This window comes from Neofelis nebulosa, chromosome 7 (genome assembly GCF_028018385.1).
Source record: "Neofelis nebulosa isolate mNeoNeb1 chromosome 7, mNeoNeb1.pri, whole genome shotgun sequence".
NCBI lineage: Eukaryota > Metazoa > Chordata > Mammalia > Carnivora > Felidae > Neofelis > Neofelis nebulosa.
Genome location: NC_080788.1, coordinates 99,844,435 through 99,864,722, shown reverse-complemented (window position 1 = coordinate 99,864,722; position 20,288 = coordinate 99,844,435). Strand labels below are relative to the sequence as shown.

The 20,288-nt window shown below is 38.2% G+C and overlaps 1 long non-coding RNA gene across 1 annotated transcript; it reads left to right on the top strand.

The window, feature by feature from the left end:
• The first annotated feature begins 5 nt into the window (after positions 1-5).
• Positions 6-14,133, top strand: LOC131517206 (uncharacterized). The gene is made up of 3 exons (XR_009264457.1): positions 6-166; positions 6,839-6,951; positions 13,976-14,133. It is a non-coding gene; the product is annotated as an uncharacterized LOC131517206 (long non-coding RNA).
• The last annotated feature ends 6,155 nt before the right edge of the window (positions 14,134-20,288 follow it).

The window sequence follows — 20,288 nt, the reverse complement described above, 5'->3', positions numbered from 1 at the left end:
CGGTTTCTTCCCTACGCCGGGCGAGCCCTAGAATTGTTCGGAAGGAAAAGAGCAAGCAGGGGGCGTGGTGTAGGGAGTGGGGCGGGGCTACGGAGCGGCCTGGCTTAAATATTGTTTCACCTTTTGGCGCCAAATGATTGGTATTCATACTTACTCAAGCCAGTTGGTAAGTTTACACTAAAGAAGTGTCCAATTAAGCGCCCTTTAGAGTTTTCATTTGTTTCTTTTGGAAATTTTTGTAGTAAAGCTAATGGATGTTTATGTAAGTCAGAATTTTGATTTTCTTGTAGGGGATTACAGGCTGGAAAGGTGCACAAGGGAATCTTCTGGCATACTTTTACATTCCTTATCTTTGAACAGTTGGTTACAAGGGCGTACACATAAAAAACCATCAAGCTGTACCCGTTGAGATTAGTGCACTTTATGCACTTTAGAATGTATGTTATACCTCAATTTGTTTTTAAATGCAGTAGTTACAGAGATGCCAAATCTGAAATTCAACATGGGAACAAAACACATAGGCTTGTAGCAAATATTTGAGATTTTTTTCCCCAGGCATTTGTAAATGCAAATACAAATCAAAATGTGCACTGTCTTTAGAAAGTATTAGTCAAATGATAATAGTTGCAATTACATCTCACCTCAATTTCTCTCCTAAACTCACTCTAGTTGGCTGACTCCCTCACCCTGACACTGAAGGCTCTTTCTAGGACACTAGTGATCTGCATGTTAACAAAGCCAATTGTTTCTGCTTAGTATTCATCTTACTTCACTGACAGCAGTATTCTACAGTCACCGCACCCTCCTTGAAGCTGCTTTACTATCTTGCCTTCAGTTGAGCCTCACCTGATTGCTTTTTCTCCTTCCTCACTAGCTGCTTCTTCTGAAACTTCTTGGTTGGTCCTCTCTGTGATTTCTAAGCATTGGTTTGCCCTAGAAATCCTAGTAGGATGCTGTACTGGCCCCTTTTTCTCTTTGTATCTGCACACTCCTCCAGATAAACCTCAATCTGGACGTAAAAGACCTCAGTCTTACCTGTCATTCCCACTCTGGGCACTTTGGACATATGTATTCAACTCTTTGCAGGACATCTCTTGGATATAGAATAGGCAGCTCAAACATTATGTGGCCAAAAAATAAAATTCTTGATTCTCCCTCTCTTAGTCTTCCATGTCAGTAAAAAGCCCCAAGGTCCATCAGGTTGCTCAAGACAAAAATTTCCATTCTAATTCTTTATTGTTTCTCTCTTCACCCCTTCCTCATGTACTCCATCAACAAGTCCCATAAACTCAACCTCCAAAACATATCCTGCATTTGATCACTAATTTCCATCTGCATAGCAACACCCTAGTCCAAGGTTCTATCATCTCTTGCCTCTACTAAGATAATAGATTCCCAACTGATCTCCCTGTGTCCTCTCTTTGCTTCCTTAAATAAGATCAAGCTGTTTCTCTTGAAAACCCTCCAAGTGCTTCCCACTTTACTTAAATCGAAACTTCTTAAACTCATTACCAGTACTTAAAAAGTCCTACTTGATCTTCTACCTACCTAACTGCTCCCTCACTTAGTATTTGCTCTCTTCCTCCTTAGCCTGCTACCCTCCAGTGGTTCCCTGAATGTGTCACATGCATTCTCACACTAGAGAATTGGCATTGTCTGTTCCCTTTACTTACTACTTATCCACCAGTCTTCATATGACTCCATTTTGTCATTGATCTCAGCTTGAATGTTACCTCTTAAAAGTCATATTAGAGCCATCATATTAGTCCACTCTAAATATTAGTCCACTCTAAATATTAAACTGATGTCCTTGTTTATTAACTGATTTCTTTCCTCACTCAGTAAGAATGTAAGTTTCACGACAGTGGAAAACTTCTCTATTTTGTTCACTACTATAATCCCTAAGGCATAGTGCCTAGCCACTATTAGAAACTAATATATAATAAATGCTCAATAAATATTCGTTGAATGAATGAATGAGGAAAATGATAATTATAGATATGCCATGCTTTTATTATAATGTATGGGCTGTACATAAAAAGAATAGGGGCACCTGGGTGGCTCAGTCAATTAAGCCTCTGACTTCATGTCAGGTCATGATCTTGCATTTCATGAGTTCAAGCCCCACGTCAGGCTCTGTGCCGACAGCTCAGAGCCCAGAGCCTGCTTCAAGTTCTGTCTCCCACTCTCTCTGCCCCTCCCCTGCTCACACTCTCTCTGTCTCTCAAAAATGAATACACATTAAAAAAAATTTTTTAAGAATATAAACATATTCTTATGTAATATGGAAATAATAGCTGCATTTATTTTTTTATTTTTTTAATACTGCCTTTTATACTCACAGGGTTGATAAAAAGATAAAATGAGCTTATATTCATAAATCTTTTTAACAGTACATCATTCATGATAATTTATTAAAATTTCATTTTAAGTGCATTTTTATATTACAAAAAAATGCAGTCTTATGACTTATATGTGCAAGTATCGAAGGCTATAAAGTGAATAGAGATACCCTCTAAAATCTTTTTCCATCTTCGGTGACAATTTACACCCCATAGGCAATTGCTAATAACATTTTCTTTTGTATGCTTTCAGAATTTTTCTATGCACATAAACTGTCCTTAAAAAAATACACAAATGAGCTCATCCCTCAATTACTACTCAGTTTTTTTCACTTAACAATACATACATATCAACTTAAAAGAATTCTTATATGATCTCTGAAATATTTGTCTAAAAGTATAAATATCAGGAAATATGTGGAAATATCTATATAATATAGTATTGATAACTTAATATGTTAATAATTAACCATCAATTTAAACTTCATGTAATGTTATTATAAATTAAATAATATCAGATAGTATTCTTTATATAATATAATATTGAATAAGTTATTGATATTATTAATATCATTTTTCTCATAGTGTGAACGCTACGCTATCCTCTCAGTTAAAGCTTGTATGCAGAATAGGCCATATACACTCTTGACCACTGAGTTCTGTGTGGCACATCCTACTTTTCTGTATCAACCAAAATACATTTTACTCTGTATCATGAGTATGTTCTGAGATTAGTGCCACCCCCCGAAAGATGGAAAGGTAGCTTAGTGTAGTGATTAAGTGAATGGACTCAAGCCAGGCTGTATTCAAATCTTGCCATTACCACTTAAGTTCTTCAGGATATTTGGCAAGTTGCCTAACCTCTTGTTATCTTGGTTTTTGTGTTTGTAAAAAGGGGTAATGGTTATCCTACCTCACTGTTGTTCTGTCAGAGCTGTTATGAGGATTAAATGAACTAACATTTATAAAGTGCTTAAAACAGAGTGAGTCAGTTTAAATCTTCCAAGAAACAGATGCTAAAATGGGATTAGACACAGAAGGGATTTATTAGGGAGAAGTTCTGGGAGGAACGAGGGGAAGAGGAGCAGGAGTAGGCAGGGAGCTTGCAGACTGCAGTATTTTTCTGACACCTGTAAAAGGACAAAGGGAAGGCTGGGCAGAGCCTCAGAACACAGTACAGTTCTAAGAAAGGCTCAGCCGGATCCATGGAGAGGCCTGAACCAAAGCTCCCTGGTAGAGGAATCTCATATCAGGCAGGAAAAGCTGGAACAAGTATATCTGCCACTCAGTCATCAGCTGGCAGCGGTGGTTAGTTGGGCGGGAAAGGGAACATGGCCTCAGCATTCAGTGGCAGCAGCTGGGGACCATCAATCAGTAATGCTCCCCACAGCAGGCTCTCTTGCAGGCAGGCATCTGAGTAGTGCTTCCCTATGATTGCCACACAGAGCCTGGCAAACAGTAAATACTAATAAGTGTTTGATAAATAATGATTTAATACATAAGAGTATAGAGCAATGTTCTCCAATAAAAATAGAATGAGAATCACATATATAATTGTAAATTTTCTTATAGCCAAATTTATAATTAAAAATTAAAATTAGGGGTGCCTGGGTGGCTCAGTCAGTTAAGCATCCGATTTGGCTCAGGTCATGATCTCACAGTTTCTGAGTTCAAGCTCCATATCGGGCTCTGTGCTGACGTCTCAGAGCCTGGAGCCTGCTTCAGATTCTGTGTCTCCCTCTCTCTGCCCCTCCCCTGCTCATGCTCTGTCTCTGTCTCTCTCTGTCTCTCTCTGTCTCAAAAATAAATAAATGTTAATATAAATAAATAAAAATAAGTTTCTAAAAAAATTAAAGTTAGCACTCATTTTCATAATTCTTGAATAATGTAATTAAATAATATCAATTTAATAACCCTGTATCAAACCCTAAATTTTGGTAACAGAATATTTTTTTTTCATTTACTCAGAGACCTTTTACTAAAATTAACTTACATAAGGCCATAGAGAAAAGCTCAAAAAATTCTAGAAAGTAGAAGGATAGTGTAGCAGTTAGCCTGTCTGGGGGTAAACCCTACCTCCACCCTTGGCTAATAACCATGGGCAGTTTTCTTTTGAGCATCCTCAGTTAGATATCACCAGTTAGGAAAAGTATGGACCATAATGCTTCAGCAATGTCCTGGTGGCCCCCCTGTGCAGGAGAAACTAAAGATTAATATCTTTGTTGCTGAAGATCTCAAGAGGGAAGGTGGAGGGCAGGGGGAGCAGCCAAGATGACTCTAGTAGCTGGAAGCTGTGTAGAGGCAGGAGTCTTGGGGGAGGTAGGTGGCTCCAGGTAGCAGCTAGCTGCCAACCATCATGGAAGTATTTCAATATTTTAACAAGTGGCACAGCTTTACTGTCACAGTGTGACTCACTAATTCTCCCAGGCTAAGGCTGTACCTCTTCCTCTGAGAGCTAGTTTTTCATTGTTTTGGTTTATTTCATTAGGCTTAGGGGGAGGAGCCACTGATGATCTAGCTTTGCTGCTAGATCTTACCACCAAAGATCTGAAGGAGACACTATTTGAGTTATTAAAACCAGATTAGCCCTCCTAACTAATCAACCAAATCACCAAGTTCTGTTGCTTTTAACTCCTAAATTCATCTGAAATCTATCTTTTCATCCCACTGTCACAGCCCTGGTATATGCCATGATCCTTTTTCCTCTGGCGTCTTGAAGGTTTTCCTTCTTTTTTTAAAAAAAAAAAAAAAAAAAACATTACTGATATATCATTTTTGATATATAATGTATTGATATATAAATCATGTACCATACACTATAGCCATTTAAAACGTACAATTTAATGGTTTTTAGTATATTTACAGAGTTGTGCAACCATCACCACAATCAAATTTAAAACATATTTATCACCTCCAGACAGAAACCCTGTATTCTTTAGCAGTCATTCCGCATTTCCACCCAACTACCCCTTTCCCCAGCTCTAAGCAAACACCAATCTACTTTCTGCCACTATGGTTTTTTTGTACTCTAGATATTTCACAGAAATTGAATAATATAATATGTGGTCCTTTGTGACTACCTTCTTTCATTTAGCATAATGCATTCAAAGTTCATCCATGTTGTAGCATGTATCAGTACTTCATTTATTGCTGAATCACACTGCAATGTATGAACAGAACATACTTGATTATCCATTCATCACTTGATACTCTTTGGCTATTAGTAATAATGCTGCTATGAACATTCATGTACAAGTTTTTGTGTGGACGTAATGTTCCCATTTCTCATGGACATGTACCTTGAAATGAAAGTGTTTATGATACGGTATCTAAGAAACGATTGCCTAATTCAGGGGTACCTATGTTTTCATACGAGAATTTTATAGTTTTGGCTCATACAGATATTTGGTAGATATTTGGTTCATTTTGAGTTAATTTTTATATATGGTGTGGGATAAGAGGTCCAACTTCATTCTGTAGCATCCAGTTGTCCCAACACCATTTGTTGAAAAGACTATTCTTTCAACATTGAATGGTCGTGGCAACTTTATCAGAAATCAGTTGATCATATATGTATGTGATTTTGTTTTTCCCTGAATTTCCAGTTCTGTTTTATTGATCTAATGTCTCCCTTGATGCTATTACCACATGTCTTCATTACTATAGTTTTGAAATGAGGAAATGTGAGTCTTCCAACTATGTTCTTTTTTAATATTGTTTTAGCTATTCTGGGATCCTTAAATTTCCATTTAAAATTTTAAATCAGCTTATTGATTTTTATAAAAAAGCAAACTAGAATTTCAAGAAACTACATGGAATCTGTAGATCAGTTTGGGGAGTTGCCCTTTTAACAATATTAAGCCTTCCAGTCTGTGAACAAGGATGTCTTTCCATTGATTCATGTCTTCTTAATTTTTTTCAGCAATATCTTGTAGTTTTCAGATTACAAGTTTTGCAATTCTATTAAATTTATTAAGTATTCTTTTTGATGCTTATATTAATGCAGTTGTTTTTATTGTTAAGTTCATTTATCTATATTTATAGAGACAGAGCTCCCACATGAGCAGGGAAGGGGCAGAGTGGGAATCCCAAGCCGTCTCTGCTATCAGCGTGGAGCCCAACTAAGCGGGGCTCAATCTCAGTTTCACAAACTATGAGATCATGACCTGAGCCAAAATCAAAAGTCAGATGCTTAACCTACTGAGCCACCCAGTACCCCCCACCTTTTTTTTTTTTAAGGTAATGCAGTTGTTTGCTTAATTTCATTTTTGGTTTGTTCATTGCTGCTATACAGAAATGCAATAGAATTTGTATTGTATATTTACCTTGTATCCTGCAATTTTGCTGAATGTGTTTATTAGTTCTAATACTTTTTAGTGGATTTCTTACATTTTTTTGTATGTAATAATATGTGATCTAAAAGTAGAGATAGTTTTACTTCTTTTTATTTGCTAATATAGATGCCTTTTATTTAATTATTTAATTTTCCTACCTAGTTTCCCTGACTAGACCTCCAGTACAATGCTGAATAGAAGTGGCAAGAGTAGAGAACCATCTCTTGTTCCTGTTCTTGGAAGGAAACCATTCCGTTTTCATCATTAAGTATAATGTGAGTTTGGATTTTTCACAGATACCCTTTATTAGCTTGAAGAGGTTTCCTTCTCTTCCTAGGTGGTTGTATATTTTCATTATGAAGGAATGTTGAATTTTATTACATGGTTTTTCTACATTTTTTGAGATGATCATGTGGTTTGTCTTTTATTCTATTGATATAGTGGATTGTATTAATTGATTTAAATCAACCTTACATTCCTGATATAAATCCCACTTGGTTATGGTGTTTAGTTCTTTTTATATATTGATAAATTCCATTTGCTAGTATTTTATTGAGGATTTTTACACCTATATCCATAAGAGATATTGGTTTCTTTTCTTGTGATGTCTTTGTCTGGTTTTGATATCCAGATAATACTAGCCTGATAGAATGAGGTGAGAATTGTTCCCTCCTTTTCTATTTTTTGAAAGTGTTTTTGAAGAATTCTATTAATTCTTTATTTTAAACATTTTTTAAAAATGTTTATTTATTTTCAATAGTGGGGAGCAGGGAGGGATAGAGAGAGAGGAAGACAGAGGATCTGAAAAGGGCTCTGCACTGAGAGTGGAGAGCCTGATGTGGGGCTCGAACTCACAACCATTAGACCATGACCTGAGCCAAAGTCAGACCCTTAACTGAATGAGCCACCCAGGTGCCCCAACAATTATATTAATTCTTTAAATTTTTGGTAGAAGTCAATAGTGAAATCTGGGCCTGGGCTTTTCTTTGTGGATAGTCTTTAAATTACTAATCCAATCTTTCACTATATATCTATTCAGATTTTCTACTTTTTCTTGTGTCAGTTTTGGTAGTTTGTGTCTTTCTAGTAATACGTCTTTTTCATCTAAGTTATCTAATTTGTTGGCCCACAGTAGTTCATAGTATATGCCTTTATAATTCTTTTTATATCTGTAAGGTCAATGTTAAGTCTCTTCTTTCATTCTTAATTTTACTAATTAGTAATTTAGTAATGTGAGTCTTCTTGTTTTTCCTGGTTGGTTTAGCTAAAGGTTTGTCAATTTTATTGATCTTTTCGAAGAACCAATGTTTAGTTTCAGTGGTTTTCTCTATTTTTTAAAAATCCTCTCTTTCATTATCTCCTTCTTTTTGCATCTTTGGTTTTAGTTTTCTTCCCCACTCCTTTCAAAGTATTTTAAAGTGGATATTTCTTCTTTTTCTAATTTTGGCATTGAACCCCTAAGTTACCTCCTAAACACTGCTTTAGCTGCATCCCATAACGTTTGTCAGGTTGTGTCATCATTTCATTGTTGTGAAGGTATTTACTAATTTTCCTTTTGATATCCTCTTTGTCCATTGGTTACTTAGAAGTGTGTTATTTATTTCCACAAAGTTCTGAATTTCCCCAATTTCTTTCTGTTATTAATTTCAACTTCACTCTATTGGGATCAAAGAGCATGCTTTGTGTGATTTCAGTTCTTTCTAATTTATTGGGATTTGGTTTATGGCCTAGCATATGTCTAATCCAGGGAATGTTCCATTCCTTGAGAAAAATCTGCATTCTTCTGTTAGGTTAAGTGGTCTATAGATGTCCATTAAGCCTAGATGATGTGTAGTGTTGTTCAAGTCTTTTAATTCCTTGTTGATCTTCTGCCTAAATATTCTATCCATTATTGTAAATAGGGTATTGAAGTCTACGACTGTTACTGTTGAACTATTTCTCTCTTCAATTCTGACGGTTTTTGTTTCAGGTATTTTAGGGCATATTTGTATATATCTTTATAATTGTTATATATTTCTGATGTATTGGCTCTTTTACTATTATAAAATTTCCCTCTATATCTAGTAACATTTCTTTTTGTTTTATATTTTCTTTTGTCTGATATTAGTATAGTCACCTCTTGTGACTTTGTTAAATTAATACTTGTTATTAGATGGCAAGTTGCAGTTTATTAAAAGACCATAAGAGAAATTGAAATAGAGAAATTTATTACTCACAAGTCCTGGAGGAAGTACACAGTATGCCTTGAGGGTCAGTGAGTAGAGTGCTTGGGGGTTCCCGGGCTAAGGCCAAATTTGTTGATTCAAACCGAAAAATAGCAGGGTTTGGGTAAATTTCATTGGGTTTTTATCTAAGGGATGCACAAGGTCCTAGGAAGAGGGTGGGGACTGTTTATCATGTCAGCCATTGAGGGAGTCACAGCAGGAACTTACATTTTCCTATGACTCTATGGACTGTTACAAGGACATACACACACAGGAGGGGCTGGTGTCAGTTCAAGGCCCCTGCAGGCTGCCTCGAAACACCAATTGTATGCCAAGGCAGCACTATTATGCCTTTAGCTTAGCTAAACTCAATGACAACTACACTGTCTATGAGATAACATCCTTAGATGATCTCACAGCTCTCTAAGCCACCATTAGGAAGATTAATTATTCTCCTTTCCCATCTAGATGCAGAAGGGCAAAAGTAAGGGCCATTCTAAATTTATGAGATTGACTTTAAAATTTAACTTTAAAGAATCTTATTAAATATTTTATAATGTTCTCATTCATGCATAAAATGTTTAAACCAAGCTAGAGAAAATTCTAAATGTTCAAAGGGGTACTATCACATGAAATCCTGTATTACAGTTAAATGAAGATTTGGCCATCTGAAGGGTAACTAATCACTGACGTAATTATTTGGCAGATTTTAATGTGGGGAATAAGCTTAGGAATCCCCTGGGCTTACACCAGTGGGTTAACAAGGCATAAAGAAGTACAAAGCCATAGGATGCTCACACCAGAGTTTGGGTAAACAAGATTAGGCGAATTAGGATAGAGAAGGGGGACTTAGGCCCCTAGAATAGAGTAAAGGGGGGCTGGAGCCCCCATAATAGAGTAGGGAGGTGCAAAGGCACCCAGAATAGAGTATGAGGGTACAGAGACCCCAGAATAGAGAGGGAGGGGCAAAGGCCCAGAATAGGGAGGTGCAAAGACACCAAAATAGAACATAGGTATATGAAATAAACAAGATTAGGTATTCAGGGTGGAAGCACCCCCTGATTTAGTACTATAGCAGAAAGCTGCTTTCACAGGAAGGAAGGACCAAGATAGGTAACAGTTAAATTGGGCTATAGACCGCTGTGCTGCAGGTGAAGCAGCCCAGAGTGGAGATGATTAACAAAAGAAAAGATGCCTTGTTAACTCTGAGGTCACACATCTTACTGGTCTCATCCCCTAGGCTAGCTAAGACAAACAGAGGTGGTGCCTCATGTCTGCTGTAAACAACCTTCTGCCCACTACCAGGTGTCAGGATTTTCCTTTGTATTAACCCAAACCCCTAACCCTGAATATCTGCAAGAACCCCTTTCCCTCACATCCACAAGTTAATGGTCACAGATTCATTGTCTCTTTGTACACGTCCATGCCGTGTATGTAAGCCTTCTGATCCTAATAAAAATGGGGCAAGGACCCTTATTCGGGGCTCTTGTCTTTTCCCAAACATTAGCCATCTCCCACGTTCATCCTGCATCCCACTCTCTTGCTAGACAAGAGAGAACTTTAGACCCACAGTCTACAATAGTTTTAATATATGTTCTTGCAGTTGTCCAAAGGCAGAAGGAAAACTGAAACTTAGACACCAGACTTAAATTTTGAAGTCTGGTCAATTTCAGAAGAAGAAAGAGTGTATTCACTTAGCATTGACATCTCTGACACAAATAGCAGTTCTTCCTACACAGATGGCCCAAGGCAGAGGAAGGATCATAAATGATACAGAGTCAGGACAACAAAAAGTGCTTGAACTGGACCTGAACAGAAATGCTTATCTGAGCATACCATGGATATCACAGGTTCCCTACCCATGAACACTGGCAGTTAATACAGAGCAACATTGCATACTAACTCTTATTTCCTCTTTTTTTTTTTTTTTTTAATGTTTCTTGCTGAGAGAGAGAGAGAGAGAGAGAGTAGGGGAGGGGCAGAGAGAGAGGGAGACAGAGGATCTGAAGCAGGTTCTGTACTGACAGCAGAGAGCCTGACATGGGGCTCGCACCCACAAACCATGAAATCATGACCTGCCCTGAAGTCAGATGCTTAACTGACTGAGTCACCGAGGCGCCCTGCATACGAACTTATATTTACCTATTAGATGAATTATAGTAGGTTAAGTATCAAATTTTATAAGTGTATTCTGATATACCATACTTATACTTAAGTATCTGTCTAAAATTCAGTCATCCTAGAAAATGGCCACTTAATTGTTGTTCTGGACTAAACGATTCTGTCTCCCTGAAATTCATATGTTGAAGCCCTAACTGCCCCCCATGCCATGGTATTAAGAGGTGGGGCCTTTAGGAGATCATTTGGTTTAGATGAGGCCATGAGAATGGGACTCTCATGATGAGAAGAGTGCCTTTATAGGAAGAGGAAGAGACACCAGAGCTGTTTTTCTCTGTCATGTGGGGGTCCAGCAAGAAGGCAGACATCTGCAGATGAGGAAGAGGGCTCTTACCAAGAACCAAAACTGCCTGTACCTTGATCTTAGACTTTCCAGCCTCCAAAACTGTGGGAAGTAAATATCTATTGTTTCAGCCACCAAGGCTATGATATTTTCTTGTAGCAGCCTGAACAGGCTAAGTCCTTTTTAAAAATTAAAGCAAATCAATATGCTTATGGTTCTTAATATTTCCATTCTAAGTAATATTTGGATCTGACAGTTTAGGGGGTGTTTGCTATCACAGAAGCCTAATTAGTTATCTATTGCTTCCCCAAATTACCTCAAGATTTACTAAATTAAAACAATAGGCATGCTCTCTCACAGTTTTCTGTGTGTCAGGAATTCGGGAATGGCTTAATTCCTGGTGGTTCTGGCTCCAAGTCTTTCATGAGGTTGTTGACAAGGTGTCGATCGAAGGACATTCATCTGAAGGTTTAACTGGTGCTGGAGGATACACTTCCAAAGTGGCTTCCCTGTGGCTGGCGTGTGGGAGGTGCTGGCTGGTGGAAGGCTGTAGCACCTTTCCACGAAGGCCTCTCCATAGGCTGCTTGAGGCCTCCGTGGCTGGCTTCCTCCAGAGTGAGCCATCCGAGAAAGCAAGGCAGACATAGTGATGTCTTTTATGACCTGGCCTCAGAGGCCACTCACTGTCAGTCACTTCCACAACATCTTGTTTGTCTTAAAGGTCAGACTTGTTCATTGTGGGAGAGGAACACACAAGCATATGACACAAGCAGACAAGGATTACTGGGGGCCATCTTGGAGGCTGGCTCCCACACCTAACAGCTCCGTTTTAATGGTCATGATAGCTTAGGTCTGGTGGATAAGAACCTGGTTCTGGAGTCAGACAGACCAGCATTCCAATTTTAATTGCACTACCTACTTACACTTTCTAATCCTCTGTTTCCTTATCTGTTGTGTGGAAATGATAGACCCACCTCACAGGTTTGCTATAAGCATTACATGAGTTAATGCACACAGAATAATCCTTTCTGTCAGATCATGTCATTTCCCAACTCAAAATCTTCAGACTTACCAGAACCTGACCACCTACAACTGACTTAGCTACTACCACTATTGCCACTACTACTCCTAACACCACCACCAGCTGATCTTGTTTCTTCTCAGTATCACCTTCCCTCACTCCACTCTATCCTTCTTCTTCAGACATGCCAAGCTTTCTCCTACCTCAGGGCCTTTGCACTTGCTGTCCCTCTGCTTGGAACACTTTTCCCTAATGTTTTCATGAATCATTTGCCCACTTCATTCAGGTCTCTACCTAACTGTCACTTCCTCAGAGACCTTCCCTTGACCATTCCTCTTATCTTTTAATCCTTCTTGACTTTTCTATGTATAGCATTTACCACTACTTGATATTATATATTTGTTTGCCTATTTTGATTATTGTGGCTCTCCTTCATTAGTATGTCACTTCTATGAGGACTGTGTCTTATTCACCACCTTTCTTTAGTGCTTAAATGTATGCCTACCATAGGCGTTTCAAAAATATTTGTTTAAAAATTAAGTAATGCATATGAACTACTCAGCACATTGCTCAACCCACAGCATCATAAGAGTTCAATAAATCTTAGCTGACTTCAACTTCATCATCATCAACATCCTTCCCATTATCCCCTGACCATCCTAATATCTCACATGTATATGGTACTTTACAGTTTTCAAATTCCTTTGTTGTTTATAGAGAACATGTTATAATACTTTGAAAACAAAGCTGTAATTGTATAGCTGTAGCTGAAATGATCTGACAACTAATAAAACTGGGAAGTGCAAAGGGAGGATTTGTCTCTTATAGGCCCTGCCTGAGAATTGGTCTTTCCCCCAAAATACACAGGCTTTCCTTAGGACAAATGAGTCTATTATGAACAGGTCATTTTAAGTTCATTTATGATTTGACCTTAAAAGAGTCTTTAGTGGGGCACCTGGGTGGCTTGGTCGGTTAAGTGTCCGACTTCGGCTCAGGTCATGATCTCACGGACCGTTGAGTTCAAGCCCCGCGTCGGGCTCTGTGCTGACAGCTCAGAGCCTGGAGCCTGTTTCCGATTCTGTGTCTCCCTCTCTCTCTCTGACCCTCCCCTGTTCATGCTCTGTCTCTCTCTGTCTCAAAAATAAATAAACGTTAAAAAAAAATTAAAAAAAAAAAAAAAAAGAGTCTTTAGTGACTGGGTAGTGTCCTGGCTCTTTCTTGCCCACACTCTAAAGCAGAGGGTCATGTTTTATGACTCTTCAACCTTGGAGTTGCCCTAGAAGCTTAGTAATTTCTTCCACACCCTCACTATCCCCCTCGTCTACCCTCACTGTCCCTAAAAATCAGATCCCCTTACAGGGCTGCTTGCCTATATTGTGCCTTCATGTTAATTAGGAAAAGGCAACCTTTTGTCCTGGCAGAGGAAGCCCTCCAGGGGACCTGATTTGGTGTGGACGATGGCCAGGGCACATGGCTTTGCCAACGAAACAGAGGCTGAATTTGAGCCCCAGTCAGCCCTTGGCTGGAGGCCCGAGAGCACAGTGGCAGGCAGTGGACACCTCTGTTCCCTCCGTGCTGCTCACAGGCTGCATGTATCTCCATTGTCATCCTAGGAGATGAGTACCCTGCTGAATTATACCGAGTAGAGGAATCTTCGCTGAGAGGCAGTCTAGCATGGTGGGGACTGCAGACCAAAGCATGGAAGAGTGAAGGTTCTAAAGTCAGATGTCCTGGCCATGAATCCTGCGTCTCCCAATTAATAACCCGAGACCTTAGGCAAGTGATGCAGTCTCTCTTACCTCAGTCTTGGGTTCTTGTGAGGCTTACATAAGTTAATATATGTAATCCATACTCAATACACGTTATTTTGTTAATACAGGATAGCCCAGAAAATCTAGGAATGTTGTTCAAAATGCCTCCTCATGTGTTAATGAAAATGCAGCTCCACCTAAGAATGTTTCACTTCCATGCCTTCCACCCACCCTTGCTGGACTCAGCATTGAGTCATTCAGCAAGCATCTGAACACTTACTGTGCACGGTGGTAGACAAAACATTTAAAGAGGCAGCCCCTAGCCCCAAAGTATGTTCCCTACTTCTCAAAAGGTCAATCAAAATAAGAGAATGCTATTATGTATTATCTTAAAACAAATGTGACCCTATTAGGAAGCATGCAATAGGCCTTCTGGCTTACTGGAATGGAATCATCCTTTAGAGATAGATCACCTTTGAATTCAACCTCCTTTACTTATTGGCTGTATGACCTCAACGAAGTTACTTAACTTCCATGAGCCTCCAGTTTTCCAATAGGTAAAATGAGTGGGGGAAGTTTCAAGGGTTATTTGAGATAATTTTGGAACAAAAGGGGTCTGGCACATAGGAAGTGATTATTTAGTGGTAACTTTTGTCCTTATCACTATTTTCTGTTATTATCTAATTTCTGTTGTCAAGTCCTATGATGGCCTTTAATATCCTATAGGTTAAAGTCAAGATATAGCACATTCCAGGCTTTTGGGAATCTGGCCTCGCCCACCTTTTTACCTACACCTTAAACCTTGAACCTTGTAGCCCAAACGATTTGTGGTTTCCGAAACCTGCTATTGTAAGTACCCCACCCTTGCATCCAGTGTTCCCTCTGTCTGGATGATCCTTCTTGACTTTTTGCCCAGTGAACTACCATTTTTACATAAATTATATGTATTTGGTTAAAAGAATCGTATTTCCTTACCCCCAAGTTAAAAAGCAGAAATAGAAGGCCTCTGAGCACCCCACATTTTTTTTAAATCAACATTTGTGACATTTGTGTTTTAAAAGCATGGAAGACAAAATCCTTATATTTATGGACCTCCTGTGCCATGAAAAAACCAAGGAGCTTAAATGTGCCATAAAAGCCATAAGAGCTACTAGTCACTCTGCAGAATTGCTGTTAGCAACTAAATATTCAAATGCAATTTGACCAATGCAATATTATGGAGAAAAAAAGAATGTTTAAATATTTTAAATTTAAGCAGTTTTTTCCTACTGTGTATTGCTTCTTTTGGAAATCTACAGCATGATTCTTTTGTTTAAATTAAATATGGTATGGGGGGGTTCTTTGCTTGTTTTTTTTTTCTTTTGTTTTTTGTCATTTTTGGCATCTTTTATGTTTTTCTTGACTGGTCATAAAGTGCCACTAGGTGGCAGAGGATGCTTTTTTTGATTACAATAAGAAAACGTTTTTTAAAAATTCAGTGGGAAGCAGGTTTTGGAAAACAAAGTATCACACTGTAGACCTAACAGGTTAACACATTGCCCTAGTACCCCATGGCCCTGCAGTTTCGGCTTATTGGCTATATTTTACTAATAACAACGATAATATCAAAACCACAAAGATATACTGAATGATTACTGTATACCAGTCACCAGACTAAGAGGTGTCCACACATTATGCTGTTTGATCCTCACAGAAGCTAGAGGAGGCAAACGCTGTTAAGCTGCTTTTTGCAGAAGAAGAAGCTGAGTCTTGAAGAGAGAAGAAACAATGTGCCTAGACAGTGATGGGTAGCAGAGGTCAGATTCAAACCAGGTTTGTGGGATTTCAGAGACTGAGGGATTAACAACTTCACAGATTCTCAGAACTGAGAGAATATTTGAATTTTTTTTTGGAAAGATTAACTACTCTATGATATAATTGGTTTCAGACATGTGTTGACTTCAGATATTTTCTAATAATTTTAGATGTCACATTAATATCTGTGAGCTTAATCCTTAAAGAACTTACAAAATAACAAGTTTATTAAGGGCTTTACAAGTGGGTAGGCCCACCCCCTTATCTCTTTTTCCCATTTAGTGATCATTTGAACCCAATTCCTATTTATCATGTTTAGTGTATTCCCTCAAAACCTCCTTTCTATTATACCCGTATGACAGGAAAAGGCAATTTATGAATGAAAGCCAATTTTTTCTCTAACCAAAAAATTTTAAGGTCCCTACAATAGTGTAATTGACAAGAATAATATTATAATGGTGTCAATGACCACATGTAAAAGATAAAGTGAAATCAAATGACACAGTCATTAATAGCTTTTGCAATCCTATGTGTTCATCTTCAAAAAACTACACCATATTCTAAAGCCTCTAGCTGGCATAAGGGATCAAAGAAGCATTTTATTTCCTAAATAACACTTAATAACTGTATTAAAGATATACGGAAAAGGGAGAGACTGTAGACACAATATTGGTTAATGTTAAGCTTTGTGACAATATGTGACTGTTATATAAATCTGAAATGGGGCATTGATCATGTAGAAATTTCATAGGGCTATGGGTGGTCCTCCTTCTGATTAGTAAAGTTTTATTTAGTGTCTTTATCCTCTTGTTTCCTTTATATGTTTTCTTCTTTGGAAGAAGAAAAGATCAGGGGAGGGGAAGGAGTAAGGTGATATCCAATACCTTCACAGATCTTATTTTGAATAAAAGAAAGAGCATCCCCAAATCTTCATGTTCCTGGATGTGAAAGTAGGAGTGCAGGCCAAAAGAAAGAAGCTTAAATCTCACATGTCTTTGTTACTTGTTAAGTTTTGACATTATCCTCAAGTCATCTAGATTGAGTGATGATATTTTACACTACACTACATTCATACAATGCTTTACAGTTTAGAAGATACTTTCAAAAACATCAGTGTATCCTTTGAAATAGAGAAGGGAGAGAAGCAGACAGAATAGAATGGTAATTAGCAGTTCATTGGATGTTGGTGGTTTGTTGGATGTTAAATATGATACTTATTTATATTATTATTTAAACTAGATTTTAGTGTTTTTTTATTTTTCACTATGAAGATCTTCAAATTGTAGTAGGCAAAATGAAAATTCAAAAATAATACTCCTTTGTTGGTTTCTTTTGAAATTATTTATTTTTTTATTTATCTATCTATCTATTTATTTATTTATTTATTTATTTATTTATTTATTTTTAAATATGAAGTTTATTGTCAAATTGGTTTCCATACAACACCCAGTGCTCATCCCAACAGGTGTCCTCCTCAATACCCATCACCTACCCTCCCCTCCCTCCCACCCCCCATCAACCCTCAGTTTGTTCTCAGTTTTTAAGAGTCTCTTATGTTTTGGCTCTCTCCCTCTCTAACCTTTTTTTTTTCCTTCCCCTCCCCATGGTCTTCTGTTAAGTTTCTCAGGATCCACATAAGAGTTAAAACATATGGTACCTGTCTTTCTCTGTATGACTTATTTCACTTAGCATAACACTCTCCAGTTCCATCCACGTTGCTACAAAAGGCCATATTTCATTCTTTCTCATTGCCACGTAGTATTCCATTGTGTATATAACACAATTTCTTTATCCATTCATCAGTTGATGGACATTTAGGCTCTTTCCATAATTTGGCTATTGTTGAAAGTGCTGCCATAAACATTGGGGTGCAAGTGCCCCTATGCATCAGCACTCCTGTATCCCTAGGAACCTCCACACTATTTTCCAGAGCGGCTGCCCCAGTTTGCATTCCCATTAACAGTGCAAGAGGGTTCCCATTTCTCCACATCATCTCCAGCATCTATAGTCTCCTGATTTGTTCATTTTAGCCACTCTGACTGGCGTGAGGTGATATCTGAGTATGGTTTTGATTTGTATTTCCCTGATGAGGAGTGACGTTGAGCATCTTTTCATGTGCCTGTTGGCCATCTGGATGTCTTCTTTAGAAAAGTGTCTAGAGAAGTGTCTATTCATGTTTTCTGCCCATTTCTTCACTGGATTATTTGTTTTGCAGGTGTGGAGTTTGGTGAGCTCTTTATAGATTTTGGATACTAGCCCTTTGTCCGATATGTCATTTGCAAATATCTTTTCCCATTCTGTCGGTTGCCTTTTAGTTTTGTTGATTGTTTCCTTTGCAGTACAGAAGCTTTTTATCTTCATGAGGTCCCAATAGTTCATTTTTGCTTTTAATTCCCTGGCCTTTGGGGATGTGTCAAGTAAGAAATTGCTGCAGCTGAGGTCAGAGAGGTTTTTTCCTGCTTTCTCCTCTAGGGTTTTGATGGTTTCCTGTCTCAACATTCAGGTCCTTTATCCATTTTGAGTTTATTTTTGTGAATGGTGTAAGAGAGTGGTCTAGTTTCATTCTTCTGCATGTTGCTGTCCAGTTCTCCCAGCACCATTTGTTAAAGAGACTGTCTTTTTTCCATTGGATATTCTTTCCTGCTTTGTCAAAGATTAGTTGGCCATACTTTTGTGGGTCTAATTCTGGGGTTTCTATTCTATTCCATTGGTCTATGTGTCTGTTTTTGTGCCATGGTTTCTTTTGAAATATTCAGGATTTATGTTTGTCACACTTCAGTGTCTAATATGACTGTACATTTTAAATGTGCCAATAAGTTGTGAATATATATAATGAAGAGGTTTTCTAAAAAACAAAACAAAAGAGATAAATAAAATTTTAAGAATCCAGTATCTTAGGAATGGGGGAGGAAAAGTTGCTATCACACTGATTATAAATTTTATTGACAACTTTTTAATATTATTATTTCCTTAAGCTAAAGAAATAAACAGAAGTATGTTAGGGATTACTGTTGCTTAATTGATTTTTCATCAGCAATTTACCCGCTCCTTTTTTCCTTTTCTTTTTTTTTTTTTAAAGAGGCCATATTTACCTACAGCTTGTTTACCTACAGCAATTAAAAGAGATTTCTCTTCTAATTTTACAATTTAAAATACCATGCATTTAGAATGTCATTACCCTGTGTAATATTATTTTAGCCTAGTTCTTTTCTCTAGCTGTTAGGTAGTATTCTACTCTATCCATTAATTGTCTAGGAAGACATTACTGCCTGCATTTTTAAGTTTTGCATGATTTGCGTATGTATGGTTTTGCAATAAATCAGTAAAAGTCAGATGTTTTATATATTCATAACTTTCTCCCTTTCTCCGGACCTCTTTGATGCCTTTTGTTTTCCTACTAAACACACCTATGTTTTTAGTTACCCAATAAGCTTCAGGAGCCATCTCTCCACTGAAAATAGTAGTGTAGTTTTAACAGATAGGGGGCAGCCATGGTATAAGCATCAAGGATAAAAAGTTTCATATTGTGGAAGACTGCTTCCCCTTACCCAATATACTAGAGTAAGGAAAGCTGGCTGCTCTGACAATCAAATCTCAAAATGTCAGTGGCTTACCACAATTGAAGTTTATTTTTTGCTCTCATGTAAAATCTAATGAGGATGTTCTGGGTTGAAGGACAACCTTCAGTGTAGCCACTCAGAGACACTGTCTCTTTCCCATGTATGGCCCCAGCACCTGCTGGGATCGCAGACTTCTCTGCCTAGATGTCTGCATCCAGCTGGCAAATAGGTACTAAGAAGTTGTGGAGAATGACACAGAAGGTTGTATGACAGGTCTGGAAATGGTCAACATGGTTTTGCCCTTGTTCCATTGGCCATAACTCAGTCATGGGCAGGGCAGGCTGTGAGATGCTGTTTAGCCATGTGTCAGGGGCAAAGGAAAAGGTTTTGTTGAACACATGGCCGTCCTTGCCTAGTCCTTGGTAGGAGTCCTATGAAAGAAGTTGCTTTCAGCAACTCTCATGTGTACCTTATACAGAAGCAATTGGAGCTTGGGACTGCAGGATCTTCAAGCCACATCGCTGCCCTGCTACTATCCCTAATCTTTGAACCTTTAGAGTAAACTACTATGTAGTGAAATCTGTCGTTGAGAGGCCTCAATGTTGTATGGCTCTAGAAGGCTTTAGAGCAGATAGCAGTTGGGTACAGGCATGAAAGAGGGAAAATAGACACTCAGGAGCTGAACAGGGGCTCACATTTCCCTGCCTCTGCTAAGAGCAGTGCCCAATGCCATGATGAAAGCTCTATTGCCATTTTTCCAGCCCTCCTCGAATCCATTTTCCAGTGCCTCTAGTGTGACCTGGCCTCCACCTCTGACTGCC